The sequence below is a fragment of the Schistocerca piceifrons genome, chromosome 4, assembly GCF_021461385.2.
Source record: "Schistocerca piceifrons isolate TAMUIC-IGC-003096 chromosome 4, iqSchPice1.1, whole genome shotgun sequence".
Taxonomy (NCBI): domain Eukaryota; kingdom Metazoa; phylum Arthropoda; class Insecta; order Orthoptera; family Acrididae; genus Schistocerca; species Schistocerca piceifrons.
In genome coordinates, this window is record NC_060141.1 from 235,480,002 (window position 1) to 235,503,357 (window position 23,356).

Sequence of the window (23,356 nt, forward strand, 5' to 3'; positions counted from 1 at the left end):
GGGTAATGTATCACGAAGCAAATACCGTCCGCACTGGTGGAATGTTATGTGATACCACGTACTTATACGTTTGTGACTATTACAGCGCCATCTGTCACAAAGCGAAAAAAGTGGACCAACCAAAACATTCATATTTCTGTACGTACTACACGAATATGTAATAAAAATGGGGGCTCCTATTTTAAAAAACGCAGTTGATATCCGTTTGGCCCATGTGAGTGCCATCTAGCGGGCCAACTATAGCGCCATCTGGTTTCCCCCTTCAAGCTAGACGAGTTTCGTTCTTTGTAGTTTTTTCGTTTGATGCTTATTTCTTGAGATATTTGGCCCGTTCACTATCAATGGACCACCCTGTATAATGACTTCGTACAAGCATTCTTGAATCAATACTGGTCTAGGAGCACACAAAACAGATAGACACGTGAAGCATTTGTGAACGATATGGTTTGATGGTGAAAAAGTCATTATACCACAAACGGGTAACACGTCTGCGTGACCGAGGGCTCTAACGCACGCTTGAGGGCAAGCTTATTCGAATCCTGATGGTGGAAAAAATGTTCACTGCCAGTGTTGGGCCGGCAATAGGAGGAGAGGTAGCGGCATAGAATCCCTTGTCACGAGACTTTGTGCCAGTGTCCTGATTTAAATAGCGAACCTCTCTGCAGTGTCTCATGAAGTGAGGGCATGTGGCCCTTTTGATGGTGATCAGCCCACTGGATGGGGACGTCAAGCTTGGCTGCCCACTTGGTGCTAGTGCGAGGAGTGGTTTATATGCTGGCACCAGCTTTCATTCTCTCCTTTCTATCGTCATCATACAGCACAAACATTATTCTACACTCCATACTCACACAGACGCAATACATGTAGTATTAAAAAAAGTTGTAATGGAGCACATTGCAAATAAACAATAAACAACAACGGATAGGAGTAAGGTACTAGAAGCCTCTGTACTGAAGTTCAACGACGTGAAGGTATCAATAAACATAGACTTGTTCTGTCAGAGGCTACTAGCAAGAAAAGGGCAAAGGTACACTGCATTTGTCTATATGGAACGAAGCTATCAGTTCAGTTCTAAGAAGCATCACGTTGGGGTAGGTTATGTAGATGAATTTGAGAAGGTTGTGAATGGAGTACTTCATTCTACCACGGAAGTCCCGCCACAACAATTATTAGGTGAAATGTCAATCAATTGTTGGACATCAAAAAGTATTATAAATAAAATACTTCAGGAGGCAATTGTGTTCTTTGCTTTGCCAGGTGGCGTAATTGACGATTACCAGGTGCCTGCGTTAGGGGACAGCATTATTTCATTTTTCCTTCAAGCTGTTACTTCTTCCACTTCGATCATTCTGGACTAAATGTGTCACTTTAATCTTCTTCGCTTTCAAAAGAGCTAAAAGCTAAGATGAAAACACAATACACTGTATACGACCAAAACACATAAGCAACAATTAAATGATCCCAACTAACGCAGCAGAACAAACATCTGCAAATCACAGGTGAAAATAAATAAACGAAGAATATTTGACAGTACTTGGATAGGCCAAAGTACATGGAACCATAGATCTGAAGACAAGAGAACAAAAACTAAAGTTGCATAAAGAAACATACTGTATTTAAGCCCAACATGTAAAACAACAAGCGGCGACAGCAAATTGTACAGCAGGAGAAAAAAAACAATGCGTTTTGGGTAGATCTTCAGTGCTTCGCTGCCTTCAAATAGCCTACTCTCATAACACGCAAGTTACAAGAATTCTTTTGCCACGAATACGATGTTTCTAATTATTTTCACACAACTAACAACTGGTTTTCCAGTGATTCTCAATTTTCTGGCGCTCAGAATCGGCATATATACATATAGGCTTCAAATGAATGCCAATATGGCGCCTCACAACTCTGTACTGAAGAGAGACGCAGCGCGTGTTACGTAGGTGGCGTTGTGCCATCTCACTGGTCATCGCACAGACGCACACGCACGCTAAGAATATCTGACATTCCAGATATTGTTCTGTACGTTCGGAAAGACGCCCGAACGTGCTATTCCACGCTATGACGTCAGAAACTCGGCACGCTCAAGGCTCAACGTTCGGATGCACGGTCTGTGTGCCGACGGACGCCAAACGCTCATTTCCATTACCAGACTGACACACGTTTTGCAGTTAAACTGCGTTGGATAACCACGAGAGTGTTCCTGCTGTCATACGAAATCGCTCTCCATACCAGAAAACCAGGTATAAGTCCTGGGTGTCAAGCCCGCAGATAGAATGGTTGCAGGCCCTCATCTGGCCTCCTAATCAACACACGGCCATCACTGGCACCGAGACAGAACCAGATTTCATCAGAAAACACAACAAACCTCCACTCTGCCCTCCAACGAGCTCTCGCTTGACGCATTTTAGTAGGAAACGGCGGTGGTGTGGAGTCAGTGAAGTGCACACTACAGGGCGTCGGTCTCGGAGCTGTCCTTGAAGCAGCCAGTTTATAACAGTTCGCTTTGTCACTGTAGTGCCAAGTGCCGCTCAAATTACTGCTGGAGATACAGTACGATGCGCCCGAGCCACACGCCGAACACGATGGTCTTTCCTCTCAGTGGTGCCACGTGGCCTTCGGGAACCCGGTCTTCTTGCGACAGTAGATTCTCGCGAGCACGGCTGCCAACAACCATGTACAGTGGTTACATTCCTGCCAAGTCTTTCTGCAATATCGCAGAAGAAACGTCCAGTCTCAAAGGTAACTAACGCTCACGGCCGTATTTAAAGCAAACCTGATATGCATTCCCACAGTGGCATTACTAGTGCCTCTCTTATACGACTGTCGCGAGATTTGAATATACATCATGTTTCAGATGTAAATGCCAACCAATTTTTATTTACGTCGCACAACTCTTGCCTGGTGTTCAGATTTTTCTCCACCATATGCATATGGCGTAATCAGTGGTGTGAGGTACCATTTCGTGGGGAAGACCGCCAGAATTGTAGTCTATCAATATGATAGGTGGCGCACCAAAATGCTAATTTTCTGTCATTAATATTTTAGTAACTGTGCATTAAACTTGCTTAATATTGTGGAATAGGTGTCTTATTTCAAAAATCAGGTCTACTTGTAAAACTAAAAACAAAAGATAAGCAAAAAGGCAGACGATCTTAGTGCGCTGGTCGGTCGTTGTCGGTGGGTCTGTCGAGTGTCTCACGTCGTCTACTCTAATTTTTTGTTGATGGGCCAATCGGGCTTAACCGACATCTGTTTCATGCTTAGCCAATGGCGTAATCGAGATGCGGTACGGAGAGACATATGGTCAGTATACCACTCTCTGTGGCCGGCCGGAGTTGCCGAGAGGTTCTAGGCGCTACAGTCTGCTACGGTCGCAGGTTCGAATCCTACCTCGGGCATGGGTGTGTGTGATGTCCTTAGGTTAGTTAGATTTAAGTAGTTATAAGTTCTAGCGGACTGATGGCCTCAGCAGTTAAGTCCCATAGTGCTCAGAACCATTTGAACCATTTTGAACTCTCTGTGCCATGCTTAGTCAATGGCGTAATCTGGATGCGGTAAGGAGAGACGTATGGTCAGCATCCCACTCTCTCCGCCGTCACCCTTGGTAATCAGTTGGCATTACGAGACTGAGTGCATCCCGTTCTTGACCTCTAACCAAGGAAAAATCACAATCAGTACCGAGAATGGAAACCGGCTCCCTCGCATGACAATCAGCGGCACTGACCCCTCAGTTACTGAGGCGAATCGTAATTTCGTAACAGCAAGTTAAATACTTGAACTTTTTGACGAATAAAATTCTTCTGTGTGTTGTACCGCGTGATTGTATAAAATATTTTAATTGCAAACTTAAAACCAAAGGCTGCGACCTACCGGAGTTGTGGCTGCCAGCTATCCCAGTCCAACCGGCCGCGAACGGCCGTTGGGGCAGAAGTGTCACCGGGCAGCATAAACAAACAGCCATAAGGAAAACTGCCAGTGCATTTCCACGCACAGCAGGAATAAAACGTGCCGACCCAAAAGCCAAGCGCTGATTTGCAGACTGTCGCCAATCACTGACAAGCCGGCTAGCCGACTAGCAGCTTCTTTCCTACCCTCCCCCTTCCGTCTATCCTGTTATATTGTAGAGCCAACAACCAGAAGAATTTTATTCATCATGTCACTAGCCGAGGAAGCCTACGTATTTATGTCACTTTAACTTTTTGCTGGACCGTGAATATTTTTTGAGATCACAAGTTAAACATTTTAAATGCCAATAGACTGCGTTTTCAGTGACTGATTTTGGGCGACTATACGAACTTTAACCCTGTTTGTGGGATATAAGATAGCTGTGAATTGTAATTATTGCTGCAGTTGATTTGTGTGTATTCAAGATAACAAACTTCAATTTTACATCGAAAGGAATTGTGGTAAACAGCGCTTTCAGTCTTTGAATGTTTGCTGTTGATCGTCGTCAATTATTGCCCAGTTAAATGAATTTTGTTCACATACGCTCCTTTATTCAGTGCTCTGCCCGTACTGTGGAATGTTAAAAATTTAACTAATAATTAACATCATTATTTAATTGTTTTTCCTTCGGCTTCAAAAATTTATGTGAGTCCACAATTCACACTTGTGTGAACATTATCTAGTAAACATTTATTTGATTTAAAGTATGGGCCTCTAGTTTCATCAACATAATTAATCATATGGGATTTATCCAGTTATTTTTACCTACTTATATATGGTATACCAAAAAAAGGAAGAAATGTCTTATAAACATGGGCTCTAAAATGCATATCTTATGAGGTATGACCACTTTTTCACCTTCCATACTGTGAAGCAGATATCTTCTGCTGCAGGGTCATTGCTTTCCATAATTTGGGAGAAAGAAGTATTGACAAAACAAGAAAAAAAAGTCCAGTAGACATCTCGTCTAAAATGCATGCTTTAAGAGCTATGAGCACTTGTTCATCTTCGCTAGTGTGAAACCCATCTCTTCAATTGAACGAATGCTCACAGCTCTTAAGCGACGCATTTTAGAACCCACATTTACTAGTAATTTTTTTCTTCTTTTGGTCCATACTACCTCCTCCCAAAATGTGAAAAGCAAAGAGCCTTCGGTAAATGGATGTGTTTCACAGTATCGAAGATGAACACGTGCTCATACCTCTTAACACATGCGCTTTAGAGCCCTTGTTTACTATTTTTTTTTCTTGTTTTGGTGTAAACAATCTTTTCCTAAGGTTTGTCGGTGTTTTTTCGGGGCATCATGTATATATTATTCACTGACTTCCCTGTGTATTTTTGATCTTTACGGATCAATTGTGTACCATACATTGGGGCTTTGAAGTGACGGTGCACTACCGTCCTATTTGATGACTACGAGTCAGGCCAATAAATTAGGCCGTGCATCGCCCACGCCAATTGCGGCCAATAAAACCAGCGGAGGGGCTCGTAAGGCTTGACGGGCAACGCAACAGAAGGAACAACCAAGCCACCGACGTGGAAGGAAAGTGGGGTGGGTGGCAGGATGATCGTCCGTCACGGTGGCTCGGTTCGTGGATTCATCCCAAACTGCTATTGCACTTCCGGGAGACAAGATGACTATCACGAGGAAATGAAAGCTACCGTTTTCACAGAACAGTTTACCGATTGCTACTACAAAATATTCCCCCGAATTCAGTGGCAATAATGGTGCACTGCCTTGTTCGAGACCAGGGGTCTCCAAACTGCGGCCAGCGGGCCAACACCGGCCCGTGAACACCATCAATCCGGCCCGCGTTACTGTGTGAGTCATGCATGCTATCCGGTCCCCCGTATTTTTTATTTTATTGTTATTGCAGTCGAACCTTGCTAATCGAGCACCTCCGATGCTAACAAGTGATTCGTTCAACGAGTAGAAGAAACTGTAAGGAACTTACTCTCTTAATGAACAATGCTTCGCATATAGATTGTTGAGTGTTATTTTTTCAGTCTTTTACAAACATTTCAAGAACCGCTTTCAGGCCCGGATCGATCTCTCTGGTCACTATAAATAAACATTACATAAGTCACGCGTTCTCCGATAAACCACCGCCCTCTAAAGTAGATACTCCGACAATGTTGTATTCAGTCAGCCATACTGCTCGTCCAACGCTCCTCGCGCGGCAATTGTTTTCTCCTGTATGACTCCTCGGGCTTTCGCGACGATGTTGCAAATTATCTGCAAACGATGTTACAAGACCTTTTTCTTCACCGGCACACGGTAAGTCTTTACCTAGCAATATCTGTTCATTAATTCCAATTCTAATTTGTCGTCGTTAGCTAACACGAATTCATTAGAGATCCCCACAAGGCAGTAGCTATGAACGCTACGATTTTCAATAACGATAATGTTATGTCTATTTTTCGACTAAGTTTGGAGCGCAGGCATAAACAAATATATCTAGACACTTTGCTTCTATAATAAAATGTGTTATATCCTACATAAAAAAATCCAGTATTCTATTATAAATCTGTTTGTGTACCCACTTTTTTGGGATTGGAACGCATTGACCCATTCTACATGGATTCCTAAGGAAAAAAGTGTTTCGCTTAACGAGGTTAGTTACGAGTAACGTACAGGAACGAATCACGATCATCAAGCGAACATGCAATAATCAGTTCTTTTTATTTTATGACCAATTAAGATACACAGTAACTGTCAAATATTATGTAACTGAACATTGTAGCTTTTGTGGCGGTGTTCGTAGCGACAAACAATTCGCTGTAGAAACGGCTTACAAAGTCACCGCCACACTTTTAATAGCGGGCCGACCGGTCCGCTGGAACAGTGAACAGAAAGATGAAAACCCAAACACTCTGATTAAATAAAAGTCGGTACTTGTCTTTATTAACGAAGATACAGAAACACATTAGTGAACTCCGTGTCTACAGAAATCTGTCTAGTTCGAGTCGGAGCGGCTAGGTCAGCGTCGGCTGACGACAAACAACAACTCTGCTGCGATGAACACACAACTGACTAGCAAGTACACAATTCGGTGGCGAGTATACAGCTGAGCGGCGAATACAGAACTGTCCTAGCGCTCGCGACTCCAGCGCTTAAGAAGCAGAAGCCAGCGGTGGCGCGCGCAGATTTGCGGCGATTTCCTGTCTCGCTGGCGCTGCTTATGCGGACGGCGTCCGGACTTTGATGCTGCCAACCTTTTGGCAGCGGGCTTGGGTGGCATTACTGGCTAGGATATAACAGTAGCTGTAATTAATTATATGAGATTTCCTCAAAATTTGCCGTAAGTGACACACATATTCATTTCTTGTAATGAAATTAAGCATTGTAATGATGATTAATGAGATATATGTAACTGTAACTTCCCACTTACAGTTGTTTAGAGTTGTGGATCAAGTTTGCTAGTGGAAATTATCAGCAGTGACCTCAAATGCTCATTAGTTAGTTGAGATCTGCAAATACTTTCGTGTATTTTATTGTGAAGAATGTTTTTTTCGCAGAGAGAAGTGCCGAAAATGAAAACAAAATCACGAGCAAAATTATGCAACTGGTCAAGCGGTGTCAGTGGAAAACTCTTACAAAATTCACATGATGAATGAAAATATTTATCACAATGAATGAAAATATACACTCCTGGAAATGGAAAAAAGAACACATTGACACCGGTGTGTCAGACCCACCACACTTGCTCCGGACACTGCGAGAGGGCTGTACAAGCAATGATCACACGCACGGCACAGCGGACACACCAGGAACCGCGGTGTTGGCCGTCGAATGGCGCTAGCTGCGCAGCATTTGTGCACCGCCGCCGTCAGTGTCAGCCAGTTTGCCTGGCATACGGAGCTCCATCGCAGTCTTTAACACTGGTAGCATGCCGCGACAGCGTGGACGTGAACCGTATGTGCAGTTGACGGACTTCGAGCGAGGGCGTATAGTGGGCATGCGGGAGGCCGGGTGGACGTACCGCCGAATTGCTCAACACGTGGGGCGTGAGGTCTCCACAGTACATCGATGTTGTCGCCAGTGGTCGGCGGAAGGTGCACGTGCCCGTCGACCTGGGACCGGACCGCAGCGACGCACGGATGCACGCCAAGACCGTAGGATCCTACGCAGTGCCGTAGGGGACCGCACCGCCACTTCCCAGCAAATTAGGGACACTGTTGCTCCTGGAGTATCGGCGAGGACCATTCGCAACCGTCTCCATGAAGCTGGGCTACGGTCCCGCACACCGTTAGGCCGTCTTCCGCTCACGCCCCAACATCGTGCAGCCCGCCTCCAGTGGTGTCGCGACAGGCGTGAATGGAGGGACGAATGGAGACGTGTCGTTTTCAGCGATGAGAGTCGCTTCTGCCTTGGTGCCAATGATGGTCGTATGCGTGTTTGGCGCCGTGCAGGTGAGCGCCACAATCAGGACTGCATACGACCGAGGCACACAGGGCCAACACCCGGCATCATGGTGTGGGGAGCGATCTCCTACACTGGCCGTACACCACTGGTGATCGTCGAGGGGACACTGAATAGTGCACGGTACATCCAAACCGTCATCGAACCCATCGTTTTACCATTCCTAGACCGGCAAGGGAACTTGCTGTTCCAACAGGACAATGCACGTCCGCATGTATCCCGTGCCACCCAACGTGCTCTAGGAGGTGTAAGTCAACTACCCTGGCCAGCAAGATCTCCGGATCTGTCTCCCATTGAGCATGTTTGGGACTGGATGAAGCGTCGTCTCACGCGGTCTGCACGTCCAGCACGAACGCTGGTCCAACTGAGGCGCCAGGTGGAAATGGCATGGCAAGCCGTTCCACAGGACTACATCCAGCATCTCTACGATCGTCTCCATGGGAGAATAGCAGCCTGCATTGCTGCGAAATGTGGATATACACTGTACTAGTGCCGACATTGTGCATGCTCTGTTGCCTGTGTCTATGTGCCTGTGGTTCTGTCAGTGTGATCATGTGATGTATCTGACCCCAGGAATGTGTCAATAGTTTCCCCTTCCTGGGACAATGAATTCACGGTGTTCTTATTTCAATTTCCAGGAGTGTATATTACGATACTCGCTACATTGCAAATCAGCCATTTCCAATTGAAGTTCTGGAGCAAGAGTTTCTATATCGGCGTTAAAAAGATTTTGAAAAATGTTGATATCGTTTGTAATTGCACCAAAATCTGTAAAACAAGACTCAAAATTTATTTTTAAAGAACTCAAACTTTCAGTTCCGAAATCTAGAGGTAATGAAGTCTCTGGTTGCTGACTGAACGTTTGGCGTGTATTGAAACATTTTTTGTTGAGTTGAGACTGAAGCAAAACAATTTTTTAATTGAGGATTTAATGTGAGTGTACCAATCATGCAGTTGCTGGTTTTTTCCTTGCAATTTTAAATTAAGGTCATTGACATGTTTAGTTTAATCTGTATAAAATGGTGATTTCCATAAGCACTCTTTATTTTGTATCTCTGCCAGAGGACTATATCTTTCGTGCAAGAAAATTTCGATTCCTGTTCGAAGCTCAAAATATCAGATCGTAATTTTTCCACAGCTACGCCAGCTAGTGCTGCACATTATCGTAGATCAGTTTCTACAATTTCTTCAATAAATTCGCGGGACTGACCATGGTTGAGAGCATGTGATCTTATATAATTAACAGCTGGCATGAAAGCTTTAGAACTTCTGACATATCCAAGCATTTTAAGCACAAAAACTATTGATGAATGATGCAATGTACAATATTAATGGTATTGATCCACCGTCATTTCCTTCCGCCTTTGACACGAGGGCTACATCATCTTTATTTTTTCCACACTTATTTTTACCACAATCAATTGTGATACCCCTTAAGTTTCCCCATAGAAATTTGTTTTTCTGAACATCATTTTACACTCCTTTAAAAATTTCTTTCTTGTGAAAGCTACGAACATCAAGAAGCTCTTCATACACTTCATTATTTTTGTTTATCCCTCGGATAAAAATTAACGCCTGTGCACTGGATGTAACATCTGTTGACTCATACAGAGCTAAAGAGAACTACTTTTTAAGTGTTAAGTTTTCTCAGAAAATTGAGTTAATACGTTCTCAGTAATAATATTTACTCTTCGAGCCACAGTGTTTGCTGACTCTTGCCTTTATTATATTGGAGTCCGTAAATGATTTTTCATGTTTTGCTATTGAGTGAGCCACGTGGAAATTAGCAAGAGTTGCTGCTTCTTGTTTTACATTTACTGTCTTAAACAGTATTTACTGAGATTTAAAACCTCTTTTCAAAGACACACATATTTCAAACGGTTTGTTTTATATTGCATTCTCTGAGAATTGGTATCGTTTCTTTGCAGATTATACACATTGGCCTTATTACTTCACTCATTCACGAAATACTGATGTGTCCATCACTCTTTAAAATGTAGGCACACGCTATCCATTTCTTTCCCATAATTAAACAAATCCACACAAAAGGGATGTAACTGCAAGTCAAAATGATGCCAATTAATGGTGTTATGAGCAAGAGTTCTGAGTAAAGAACTGCATTTGATTCGTCTTTAAGCCAATTTTAATTAAATTAAATAGTCACTGTTTCTTCACTAAGGAACTGTAGAAACAAAACACACTAGTCCCACTATAGTTTGCTTCTCATGTTGCACAAGTTGCCGCTACCACAGCATTTAACGTCTCTGCTCTCCGGAAGACCTCACTACTACATATTTAGCATTGTCGGAAGTAGTCGCAACAGTACGTAAAGCGAAGCACGCGCATCGGTTATCACCGCAGTAATGATATTATTTGGCCTCTTGCCCGTAATTGCTAACAGAAATTGCGGAGTGGAGTCCATCCCCGCTCCCTGTGTTACAGATATCTCAATCACCGCCCAGTCCGGAAACGAAAATCTGCGCGTAATTCAACCATACAATGAAAATGAAATGAAATGAGCCGGGAGGCCCCATGCGGGGGAATTCGGCCGCCGTATTGCAAGTCCTTTTTAATTGACGCCACTTCGGCGACTTGCGGGTCAATGACGATGAAAATGATGAAGGACACACAACATCCAGTCCCCTGTCGGGAATCGAACCCGGGCCCCCGGAGTGATGAGCGGAAACGCTACCGCTACGCTACGGAGGCGGTCTAACACTACAATAATTATGTTGGTATGACGCACATTAGACTGTCCATCCTTTCTTGACCATGCCAGCGATGGCCGCAGGGAACGAAAGGGTTTTCGCTATTGCCGCCGTATGGCGAGGAATGTTGTGTAGGGAAGAAATCCCGCTGTACTGATACCATACTCAGCTCGTGCTACGTCTTGGCCACTTGCTGTGATGTTAATGACGCGCAGAAGTAACAAGTTTTCGTGAAAGCACATTACGACTTTCACTAGTGGTATTTATTTGTAGCACTGCGTATGAAATGAAATTAAGGCCACAATTCAAGGTCAGGCAATAAGCAGTTCACTACGTAATGACTACTGCGGTGCTACGCAGTGTCAGCTCTTTAAGACTGGCAGCAATGGTAAGGGTCACGAAATATTTTGAATCGTTTCGAGGTGTTCCGAACAATAGTGGGATATCAGGCCTCATGAAAACTTAGGCACACTGAGCTAGGTCGTGGCCCTTGGGCCTTAGTGGAAGACCCAGTATGGCCCTTGGGCTAAAATGCTTGGAGACCATTGTGCTAGCCAAAGCTCCGACGATACTGTGGAAGAAAGCCGACATTTTTCTCTGGATACAGAGGAACATTCCAGCGGAGAAAATTAATTGAACCTGGTACGAGTGAGGCGGGATTAATGGAAATTATAAAGCTGCACAAAAAACACGCTACCATGTAGCAAAAAAGGACATAGCATAATCAAGTTTTCTCGATTCGTATCGCGCTCAGTTCAATCCTTTTGAACTCACATGGATCCAGAGGAAAAGTTTTGTGGCAAGAAAAATGTTCAGTATTGTGGTAATGATGACGAAGAACCTATTACAAACGTTATCTCGGAGAACTAGTCTCGAGTTGTGAGCCATACCGAGAAGGCAGTCGAAGAAACAGGTTCCGTGAAGGATTGCTGGAGGAACAAATCGAATACACCGTTATTTCTGTCAGCTACAGCAGTAGTTCCGGATCCCAGAAACACGACAGCGACAGTACTTACCTTGGAGACGAGCAGCTTATACCATAATCGTGATTATTAATAAAATTTTCACTGGCGTGAGTTTATTAATTAATACAAATTTAACACCTGAAAATGTAAATAGTATTTTCTTGAAAATTAGGTAACTGGTTCTCCGAAAATGTACTGTCACTGAATTTAGATAATGCACAATACACGCAATTCATTACTGAGCAAAACCTGACTACACTGTGGCGATTGGTCAATAGTTGATGAATGATATGCATGAAACCTCTCAGACAGATACTAGTACTCATCTGTTAATCTGTTGTACCGAGACGGTGAGGGCTTCTTCATTTGGTACTGTTTCATTGCCTAATTTGTCAGTTGAATTTAAAGAAAAGAGACAGTGGGAAAGCTACAGAACAATGATGGGTAGTAAATGCATTAAATTTATGTATATATATATATATATATATATATATATATATATATATATATATGGAAAGCATCCACAACACTGGATGGCTTGTTGTAGGACAAGGAATGATACCAAAACAAACCACAGCAAACACAACGAAAATCTAAACGAGAATGGATCCAGAACGACAGATGGTCATGAAGAATGAGAACCGAGCTGCGAATTAGAATCATATCGTACTGGAGCATAAACGCGTAATTTTGGTTATTAATATTAACTGTTTAAATGTTTATGTACGTCTCCAATCAGACTCACAGCATTTTCCACAATTCCTTGCCATGATTTCAGAAATTTCGAAATCAAGCTCACTTTTTAATTATAGTTTTGCATATTGTTGTCAATCACTGGCCGACTAAACCCGCCAACCAGGAACGCGCCCTGTGCAGGCAGGCGCAAAACTCTGAAGCAGCTACACAAGGCAGTTTAAAACGAAGTTTCAGGCAGTACACAGACAGGCAGTCTTCCGCTAATATTCTGGCAGACAACATTTACTAATTGCGAGTGCATATTTCATATTGCTCATCATAATTGAAAGCATCATCAGGCCCCGGAAAACCTTTATGTACGATCTCACGTGTGTGCGATCTCGTATAGTCAGTTAAGGTCGTGTGGAAATTTTTTAGTACAAACAATGTAGCATTCTTTTTATTAGGAAACGTTCATTGAAGTAGATAGTTGGGTGGTTGATTTGGGGGAGGGGGCCAAACAGCGAGGTCATCGGTCCCATCTGGTTAGGGAAGGCTGGGGAAGGGGGGGAAGGAAGTTGGACTTGTCCTTTCCAAGAAACCATCCCGGCATTTGCCTGAAGCGACTTAGGGACCTAAATAAGGATGGCCGGATGTGGGTTTGAACCGTCGGCCTCCCGAATGTGAGTCCAATGCGCTAATCACTGCGCCACTTCGCACGGTTCAAAGTGGAGTTGAGACTTTCCCACTTACCATTACTTACTAATTCACAGTTGATTGTATGCCTGTTCGGATCCAACCTTTTAATGGTGAATGAGGGTATTTGCAAGTGAGCAGTGCCTTCTCTCTACGAGTTGGGCAACATATCCCTCCACATGCAACAATTCGTAAGGAACAACTCGCACTGTTAGTATGTTCGATGCAGTAACGTGTCATGCCAGGAACAATACTTGTATCTCATCCTAATTAATTAATTAGTTAGGCAGTGAAGTATAAATGTAAAGGACCCACTACACATAGCACAGTTTGGATGCTGAAAATGCCGTTAAACAACGAGGAATTTTAAAAGTAGGAAGTGCTACACAACCCTTAGAAAGAGAGAGGAATATTAAACTGAAATGAATCAAGATAATGAGGGTTGCTTGCCATGAGTTGCATATTACGAGCGAAGAAGTAGTGGCGGAACGACAGAACTTACCACATTACGATCAGTGGAGTCGCGATACCGGATTCTCGTGTTGAAAAACAGCGTGATCGCACAAAAGCGATCACCGTAATTGCTGCGCGTTTCCTAACGAGAAACATGGTGCCCAAACCGGACCGTCTTAACACAGGGCCGCACCCAGGGTGGTGAAAGGCAGCGTTCGATACCAAAATGGTGTAACTGCTGTACTCCTACTACTGTGTCTGCAATATACAATCATTCAAAATTAGCAACCGAATGAGCTGAATAAAGGCTCTCCGTTCTATTTGTAAACTTGAACAGCACCCGCGTCGACGATTAACAAATGGTTCCCCTCAGCCTACTTGGCAGGGTGAAGAAACGAACCATTGGTGCAGGCTCGCCGTGGCAGGCAGCTTAGTCGCTGCCAATTCCCTGAACGATGGAGATACTGCTACGCCACCACCATCGTGTGTCATCAACTTACTATCTTGAGGATTTCCTACGTTAAACAAATGCAGAGTGAGGAAACTGCTTTGCCCCCTCCTTCGATATTCGTACACGTAGGCGAACCATCAATGGTACTCGTTGGCTGGGAAAATATAACTGCAAAAAACTGATTCATTAAGTTTCATGACTTCAATTAAAGATCCGATCGGTCTGTGTTTATTCAAATGGTTCAAATGGCTCTGAGCACTATGGGACTTAATATCTGAGGTCATCAGTCCCCTAGAACTTAGAACTACTTAAACCTAACTAACCTAAGGACATCACTCACATCCTTGCCCGAGGCAGGATTCGAACCTGCGACCGTAGCGGTCGCGCGGTTCCAGACTGAAGCGCCTAGAACCGCTCGACCACAGCGGCCGGCTCTGTGTTTATTATCAGTAAGCTCGAATTTTGTAGGTAATCCGAATCTGTGGTTGAAATTATGACATTTTATTTGGATCTCTTTCTTTATGATAGGAACTGGCCTAGACAGCCGTTGTAGCTGCATTGTGTGCGTTGTATTCCCTCAAAAATGTGTGCGGGTAAATCAATAAATGAAACAGAATATTCTAAATTCTTAGGTGATTATACTGATAAATAAGATGGAAGATAGTAAGATCATTACACAGATGGAACATAAGCTCAGATTTTTTCAAGGGTGGGGAAGGAAATCGGCAGTGCCATTTCAAAGACATCATTCCGGCAAGTGCCTGGATCGATTTAGGAAACTGAAGGAAAACCCAAATCTGCATGGCTGCATGGGGGATTTGAAACTTCATCCTACCGAATACGAGTCCAGTGTTGTAACTACTGCGCCATCTCGCTGTGTTATATTGATAAGAACCTGAACACGAAGTCACATTTTATAGAATTTAAACATCTAAACTCTGCAACTTTTATACGCGAAAAGTAATGTCTCCGAATCTTTTATATGAAATTTCTTACAGATTTTTAAATAAAATAAACGTTATTAATATTCTACATCTTTATTTTTCATGTCTGCATATTTGCAGCTCTTTGCCGCTAGAGGGCCCCGGATTGTAGCGTGTAGTGTGGCGATGTCTAACATAACTACAGTGTACAGAAAAAAAAGTTGTCACTTTTCAAAACCCCGTAATCGTCTCCCATTGCAAAGCATAAGTTAGAAATTTGGCTCAAAGGTGCCTACGACCTCCTCTGTAACGGTAAAAAAGCGTGTCGCCCTGCGACATCAGCCTCGGGGGCGGCGACACTTCAAACAGTAAGCTGCCGACATATGTACAAAAAAAAAAAATACACAGCTTAGAAAATCATGTGATGGGTCAGTGATGTCACTATGGCACCGAATTTCATCACAGTTCTGCACAATGCCACTGTGGACGCGTTACACTCCCTCTTACCTACACCTCACCCCTTCTTTTGACGCCTCTGCGTTGGAGGTCAGAACTGCGACACCCAGTGTAGCAATCACGTGATTTTCTTATGGGTGGCCCCGGAAAAGATTTCAGACACACTTCCACTGACAATCGACCTGAAAATCTGTTCAAGAGGTGGCATAAAAGGCGTCAATGAAACCACCCCGCCGGCCGCTGTGGCCTAGCGGTTCTAGGCGCTTCAGTCCGGAACGGCGCTCCAGCTACGGTCGCTGGTTCGAATCCTGCCTCGGGCATGGATGTGTGTGTTGTCCTTAGGTTAGTTAGGTTTCAGTAGTTCTACGTCTAGGGGACTGATGACCTCAGATGTTAAGTCCCATAGTGCTCAGAGCCATTTGAACCATTTTTTTTTTTTTTTTTTTTTTTTTTTTTGAAACCACCCCTTTCGTTGCGGTATTGATACCCACACATTTCGCAGCTGAAAACGATTGTTCGCTCTGCGATGAGCAACAGCGCAATGTTACTTGACAATGTCCGAAACTGTTGAGACCGCCCCCTCCCCAGACCATTTACCCTACTGTAAGGACATTGTGCGGCAAAAACCACACTGAATCTGATCTGACCCCTTTGGAGTGTAGTGCGACCGCAGTTTTTTGCTCTGGTTTACAGGACGGAACCACTAGGAACCATTCAAAGCAATTCGACGAAATTTGGACGTGACTCAAAGCAGCAAAGTGTGTTTATTTATGCTTTTTCAGCCCTCCTGTTTCACCTTGTCCTGGGACGTGATCACGGAGGGGTGTAACACTAACAGGTGCATGAATAAATCGGCAGAGGACCCCTCTAAGACCCGCCCTTCCCCTCCCCCCAGCTCGGCAACACCCTCGACTTCAACCTGACACCATTTTTGAGCACTTTAAAAATGTACTGTCAGAGATTTCGACATCCACTCATCTGAGACTCCAACCAGACACCATTTTTGAGCACTTTAAAAACGTACTGTCAGAGATTTCGACATCCACTCATCCGAGAGGTATATCGCAGCTGCTGTGAGTCTGAGGGCAGGCAGCCCCATCTAAAGTGTGTCGAAGAGATTGGCTAGGGCAGCCACGAGGCGCCACTCAATTGAATGAATGTCAAATTTTCGTCGCATATGTCAACACCTTGCTGTCTGAAGCATCGCCGAATCTGGGGGTGACGTTACAGGGAGCAAAGCTTTTGAACCGTTGAAAAGGAACGCTATAGGCACCTCTGTAATATTTCTGGTTTTACATCCATCATATTCAGCTACAAGAAGCTCTTCTTAGAACAGTTAAGAAGGGAGCGGTGGGAAGATGACGTAATATGGCGTGAGATACCGGTGACTGTGGTTTATTCGTTACATGTATCGTGAGAAAGACCGCCTAAATTGTGGTCCCTCTCCGTGATTGGCTGCTGTGCTCGGAAGTAGCGCGCCAAAATAATAAACTTCTGTTATTCAATTGGTTCAAATGGCTCCAAGCACTATGGTTCAAAAATGGCTCTGAGCACTATGGGACTCAACTGCTGAGGTCATTAGTCCCCTAGAACTTAGAACTAGATAAACCTAACTAACCTAAGGACATCACAAACATCCATGCCCGAGGCAGGATTCGAACCTGCGACTGTAGCGGTCTTGCGGTTCCAGACTGCAGTGCCTTTAACCGCACGGCCACTTCGGCCGGCAAGCACTATGGGACTTAACATCTGCGGTCATCAGTCCCCTAGACTTAGAAATACTTAAACCTAACTAGACTAAGGACATCACACACATCCATGCCCGAGGCAGGATTCGAACCTGCGACCGTAGCGGTCGCGCGGTTCCAGACTGAAGCGCCTAGAACTGCTCGGTATATCCTTTATCATTTAGCTACAATATAGCAGGTCAGCAACTGGAAGCAGTTAATTCCATAAATTATCTGGGAGTAGGCATTAGGAGTGATTTAAAATGGAATGATCATATAAAGTTGATCGTCGGTAAAGCAGATGCCAGACTGAGATTCTTTGGAAGAATCCTAAGGAAATGCAATCAGAAAACAAAGGAAGTAGGTTACAGTACACTTGTTCGCCCACTGCTTGAATATTGCTCACCAGTGTGGGATCCGTACCAGATAGGGTTGATAGAAGAGATAGAGAAGATCCAACGGAGAGCAGCGTGCTTCGTTACAGGATCATTTAGTAATCGCGAAAGCGTTACGGAGATGATAGATAAACTCCAGTGGAAGACTTTGCAGGAGAGACGCTCAGTAGCTCGGTACGGGCTTTTGTTGAAGTTTCAAGAACGTACCTTCACCGAGAAGTCAAGCAGTATATTGCTCATTCCTACGTATATCTCGCGAAGAGACCATGAGGATAAAATCAGATAGATTAGAGCCCACACAGAGGCATACCGACAACCTTTCTTTCCACGAACAATACGAGACTGGAATAGAAGGGAAAACAGATAGAGGTACTCAAAGTACCCTCCGCCACACACGGTCAGGTGGCTTGCGGAGTATGAATGTAGATGTAGATGTAGATATCTCAATAGCAGGCTGTCATTCAGTTATTTCAAAAATGACAATCACCAACAGAGTAACAAACAATTGCTATCGAATAGGCAGAGGAAGCACTTCGGAAATCTTCGGATCGCGCCTGACTTGCATAGCGGGCGAGGTCGTTCGGCTGTCATGTCAGAGCTCTATTGGCAGTCTCGGAGGACAGTCACGTTGTGTGCTGCGGTTGGTATCAGTTAGGACTTAATTAGCAATCTCTGGTTTGTAGGAGCTCAGTCGGCAGTCTCGGAGGACAGACATGTCTGCCGCGGTCGGTATCAGTCAAGACTTAATTAGCAATCTCTAGTTCATATAAGAGCTCGATCGGCAGCCCCAGAGGACAGACATGTTGTCTACCGCAGTCGGTATAGGTTTTTGGACAGGTAATTGAGAACTAGTTTGATAGTAATTACGGAAACAGGCAGTTCATTATTGAGTTTATTCTCTGTGAATGTGTAAAGAATGTACATTATTTGTGATTCATAAAGTGGACTGTATTTGTGCAGTTTCTCGTATTATGTCAATAAAATTCGAGTGGCATCCCGTTTAAACAAATCAAGTCAAAATTTAATTATTTACATCGCACCAGTTTCTTGGGCAACGGCCTTGCCGCAGTGGATACACCGGTTCCCGTCAGATCACCGAAGTTAAGCGCTGTCGGGCGTGGTCGGCCCTTGGATGGGTGACTATCCGTGCCGCCATGCGCTGTTGCCATTTTTCAGGGTGCACTCAGCCTCGTGATGCCAGTTGAGGAGCTACTTGACCGAATAGTAGCGGCTTCGGTCAAGAATACCATCATAACGACCGGGAGAGCGGTGTGCTGACCCCACGCCCCTCCCATCTGCATCCTCCTCCGAGGATGACACGGCGGTCAGATGGTCCCGGTAGGCCACTCGTGGCCTGAAGACGGGGTGAGTACACCAGTTTCTTGCTAACAGTTTATTATAGCCTCAAGATAACAGATTCACGACCTATGCGCTGTTTTCTGCGCAGGGGACAACATCCATAGAAGACTGCAGGTTGCTGAACTTTTATTCAGAACTCACGAATTCTACTCAGGGCCTGGAAGCAACCAGGCACTTCGAGTGTGACTCATTGGCGGATACAGAACAACCTCAGGGAGGGGGCGCTAAAGATATCTTGAGCTACCTTTACTCTTAGTATAATAAAAAATAACGAAGCCATATGGAAAGTTCAAGAAAGTTTTATTTAAACTGATTATACACACATACAAGACAATGCCATCTTACGATATAAAAAAGGTACAATTGTGGTCCTTTTCCTTAAATGAAGAATTCTGTGCGCCTATTCTTTCTGGAAAATTGGTTAATTACATTGTCAATAGGACAATCAATACAAGGGTGAGTGTTCGACTTAGCTAAGTCATTAAGTCGATCCTCCTTCATTGTAGACCTCAGCCATGTCTTTGTATGCCACGGTGTTGAAATACTTTTTTCTACTGTAGCAGCAGATACAGGTAGACAAGCAAATATTTTGTACAGTGTGTGCAAAGTAGGATAGACAGATCTAGGACAAACAAACAACGCTTGCGTAACAGAATCACCATCATTAAGGGCATTTATGCTCGTTTGCTTGTATTGAAGAATCTCTCCCATTAGACTCTTTTTAATCACAAAGAGTGATTCTCCTTCAAAGAATGATCGTTCAGTTAAGCATTGATTCAATTTATGTGTCAGATCAGAAAAGTACGACTACTCGATTCAGTCGAGTCCACTGACGAAAGAAACTAATGAATAGCGTGCTCGCTGACTGGGGCGGTTGGCGGTTGACTGGTGTGACTGCAGTCTTAGTACAAATGAGATGAGTGACACGTGTCTGTAATAACTCAGAGGAGATATGAAGGAAGGAAATTTTCGGAAAGGGATTTATCATACACACACATAAATACAGCTCACTGTCTTTCTCTTTCACTTGAGGTACATTCAAACTTATGTGTCACAGTGGAAGAGAATTACGGGGTTTCGAGAAAGTGATAATTTCTTTCGCGCAGTGGACACCGATGTGTGATTCAGTGGGTGAGAAACAGCGTGCTGTAATCGAGTTTCGAATTCAAAGAGTTGGTCCACACATGGAGCAGACTCTCCTTCAACGTGACAATGCCAGGCCTCACGAGAGCGCTACGATATCTGCAACAATCTGACGCCTTGGCTTCACTGTCATCGATAACTCTCCGTAGAGTCCAGACTTCGCCCCATCCGATTTTCATATGTTTTCAAAACTTAAAAAACACCTTTGACAGCAGTGAAGCGGTGCAAGCCTAGTTGAGATTGCTGCTTCGTCAACAAAGTCGAACATTCTACAGTGTCTGAGTGGCCTTGGTCGAACTGTTGGCACCATTTCACTACAGGTAGACGTGACATAGCAGTTGGTCCATATGCCGCCAGAACTGCAAGGTGAAATGGTGTGCAATTCATCTGTCTACATCTACATCCATACTCTGCAAGCCACCTGACCGTGTGTGGCGGAGGGTACTTTGAGTACTTCTATCGTTTCTCTCTTCTATTCCAGTCTCGTATTGTTCGTGGACAGTAAAATTGTCGGTATGCCCCTGTGTGGGCTCTAATCTCTCTGATTTTATACTCATGGTCTCTTCACGAGATATACGTAGGAGGGAGCAATATACTGCTTGACTCCTCGATGAAGATACGTTCTTGGAACTTCAACAAAAGCCCGTACCGAGCTACTGAGCGTCTCTCCTGCAAAGTCTTCCACTGGAGTTTATCATCTCCGTAACGCTTTCGCGATTACTAAATGATCCTGTAACAAAGCGCGCTGCTCTCCATTGGATCTTCCCTATCTCTTCTATCAACCCTATCTGGTACGGATCCCACACAGGTGAGCAATATTCAAGCAGTGGGCGAACAAGTGTACTGTAACCTACTTCCTTTGTTTTCGGATTGCATTTCCTTAGGATTCTTCCAATGAATCTCAGTCTGGCATCTGCTGTACCGAAGATCAACTTTATATGATCAAAAATGGCTCTGAGCACTATGCGACTTAACTTCTGATGTCATCAGTCGCCTAGAACTTTGAACTAATTAAACCTAACTAACCTAAGGACATTATACACATCCATGCCCAAGGCAGGATTCGAACCTGCGACCGGAGCGGTCGCTCGGCTCCAGACTGTAGCGCCTAGAACCGCACGGCCACTCCGTCCGGCAACTTTATATTATCATTCCATTTTAAATCACTCCTAATACCTACTCCCAGATAATTTATGGAATTAACTGCTTCCAGCTGCTGACCTGCTATATTGTAGCTAAATCATAAAGGATCTTTCTTTCTATGTATTCGCAGCACATTACACTTGTCTACATTGGGATTCAATTGCCATTCCCTGCACCATGCGTCAATTCGTTGCAGATCCTCCTGCATTTCAGCACAAAATGGTTCAAGTGGCTCTGAACACTATGGGACTTAACTTCTGAGGTCATCAGTCCCCTAGAACTTAGAACTACTTAAACCAAACTAACCTAAGGACATCACACACATCCATGCCTGAGGGAGGATTCGAACCTGCGACCGTAGCGGTCGCGCGGTTCCAGACTGTAGCGCCTAGAACCGCTCGGCCACCCCGGCCGGCATTTCAGCACAATTTTCCATTGTTACAACCTCTCGATATACTACAGCATCATCCGCAAAAAGCCTCAGTGAACTTCCGATGTTGTCCACAAGGTCATTTATGTATATTGTGAATAGCAATGGTCCTACGACACTCCCCTGCGGCACACTTGAAATCATTCTTACTTCGGAAGACTTCTCTCCATTGAGAATGACATGCTGCGTTCTGTTATCTAGGAACTCTTCAATCCAATCACACAATTGGTCTGACAGTCCATATGCTCTTACTTTGTTCATTAAACGACTGTGGGGAACTGTATCGAACACCTTGCGGAAATCAAGAAACACGGCATCTACCTGTGAACCCGTGTCTATGGCCCTCTGAGTGTCGTGGGCGAATAGCGCTAGCTGGGTTTCACATGACCGTCTTTTTCTAAACCAATGCTGATTCCTACAGAGTAGATTTCTAGTCTCCAGAAAAGTCATTATACTCGAACATAATACATGTTCCAAAGCCGGCTGCGGTGGTCTAGCGGTTCTAGGAGCTCAGTCCGGAGCCGCAGGATTGCTACGGTCGCAGGTTCGAATCCTGCCTCGGGCATGGATGTGTGTGATGTCCTTAGGTTAGTTAGGTTTAAGTAGTCCTAAGTTCTAGGGGACTGATGACCATAGATGTTAAGTCCCATAGTGCTCAGAGCCATGTTCCAAAATTCTACAACTGATCGACGTTAGAGATATAGGTCTATAGTTCTGCACATCTGTTCCTGCATACTTCAACTTTGGGGTACGTATCAAGTTTTTATTTTTTATTGACTTTCTGAACATATTCATACAGCTATTACAACACTGGAAATGTTACATAACAGTTGGTTTTGACAACGCATAGGTACATAAGTTCAGTCGTATCCTGATACGAAGTTACATGGGCTTAACAAAGGACTGTTTGCGACATAAAACAAATTTTACATTCACAATATACTGAAATGAGTTAACTACGTTAGCAGTTACTGTACCATGCCATTCGCACACTATCGTACGTACGTCATCCTTATCGCAGCAGAACTGCGTCTGCAGGAAACCCACAACATGTACTGTCTTCCAAACTGTTTATTGGCTGCTTCTCCAGCATGGTAGGCGCAGTAAGATATAACATCCAGTTCAAAAAAACTCGTGCATGGTTGTTTACATCTTTGGGTGTTTTAGTGAAATTTCTGAACAGTCAAAGGGACTGTGTCTGTGATACAATATCCACAGTCAACGTATATCTTTAGTTCTGCGTACCGGGGTGACGCAAACCTTTCTTTGATGTGTGTATATTGGTTGACTATTCTATAAAAATACTTTCTCGGTATCTTAACAGTAAAGCACGCCACGATGTAGTAAGCCTTTCTCGTAACGTTTGCCAATTTTGACGCTGCAGTTGACTGGGAATCTCCACGACACTGGCTAGAGGAACCTGTGAGCAAACGACCAGCTCTCCATCGGATCTTCTCTACTTCATCTAACGAC

The 23,356-nt window shown here is 44.1% G+C and overlaps 1 protein-coding gene and 1 pseudogene across 1 annotated transcript in view; one reads left to right on the plus strand and one right to left on the minus strand.

Moving 5' to 3' along the window:
• The window catches only part of LOC124795372 (probable cytochrome P450 301a1, mitochondrial), a 338,959-nt gene that overhangs the window by 250,691 nt on the left and 64,912 nt on the right, over positions 1 to 23,356 (minus strand). The window lies entirely within an intron of this gene.
• On the plus strand, positions 18,859 to 18,976 carry LOC124796921 (annotated as a pseudogene).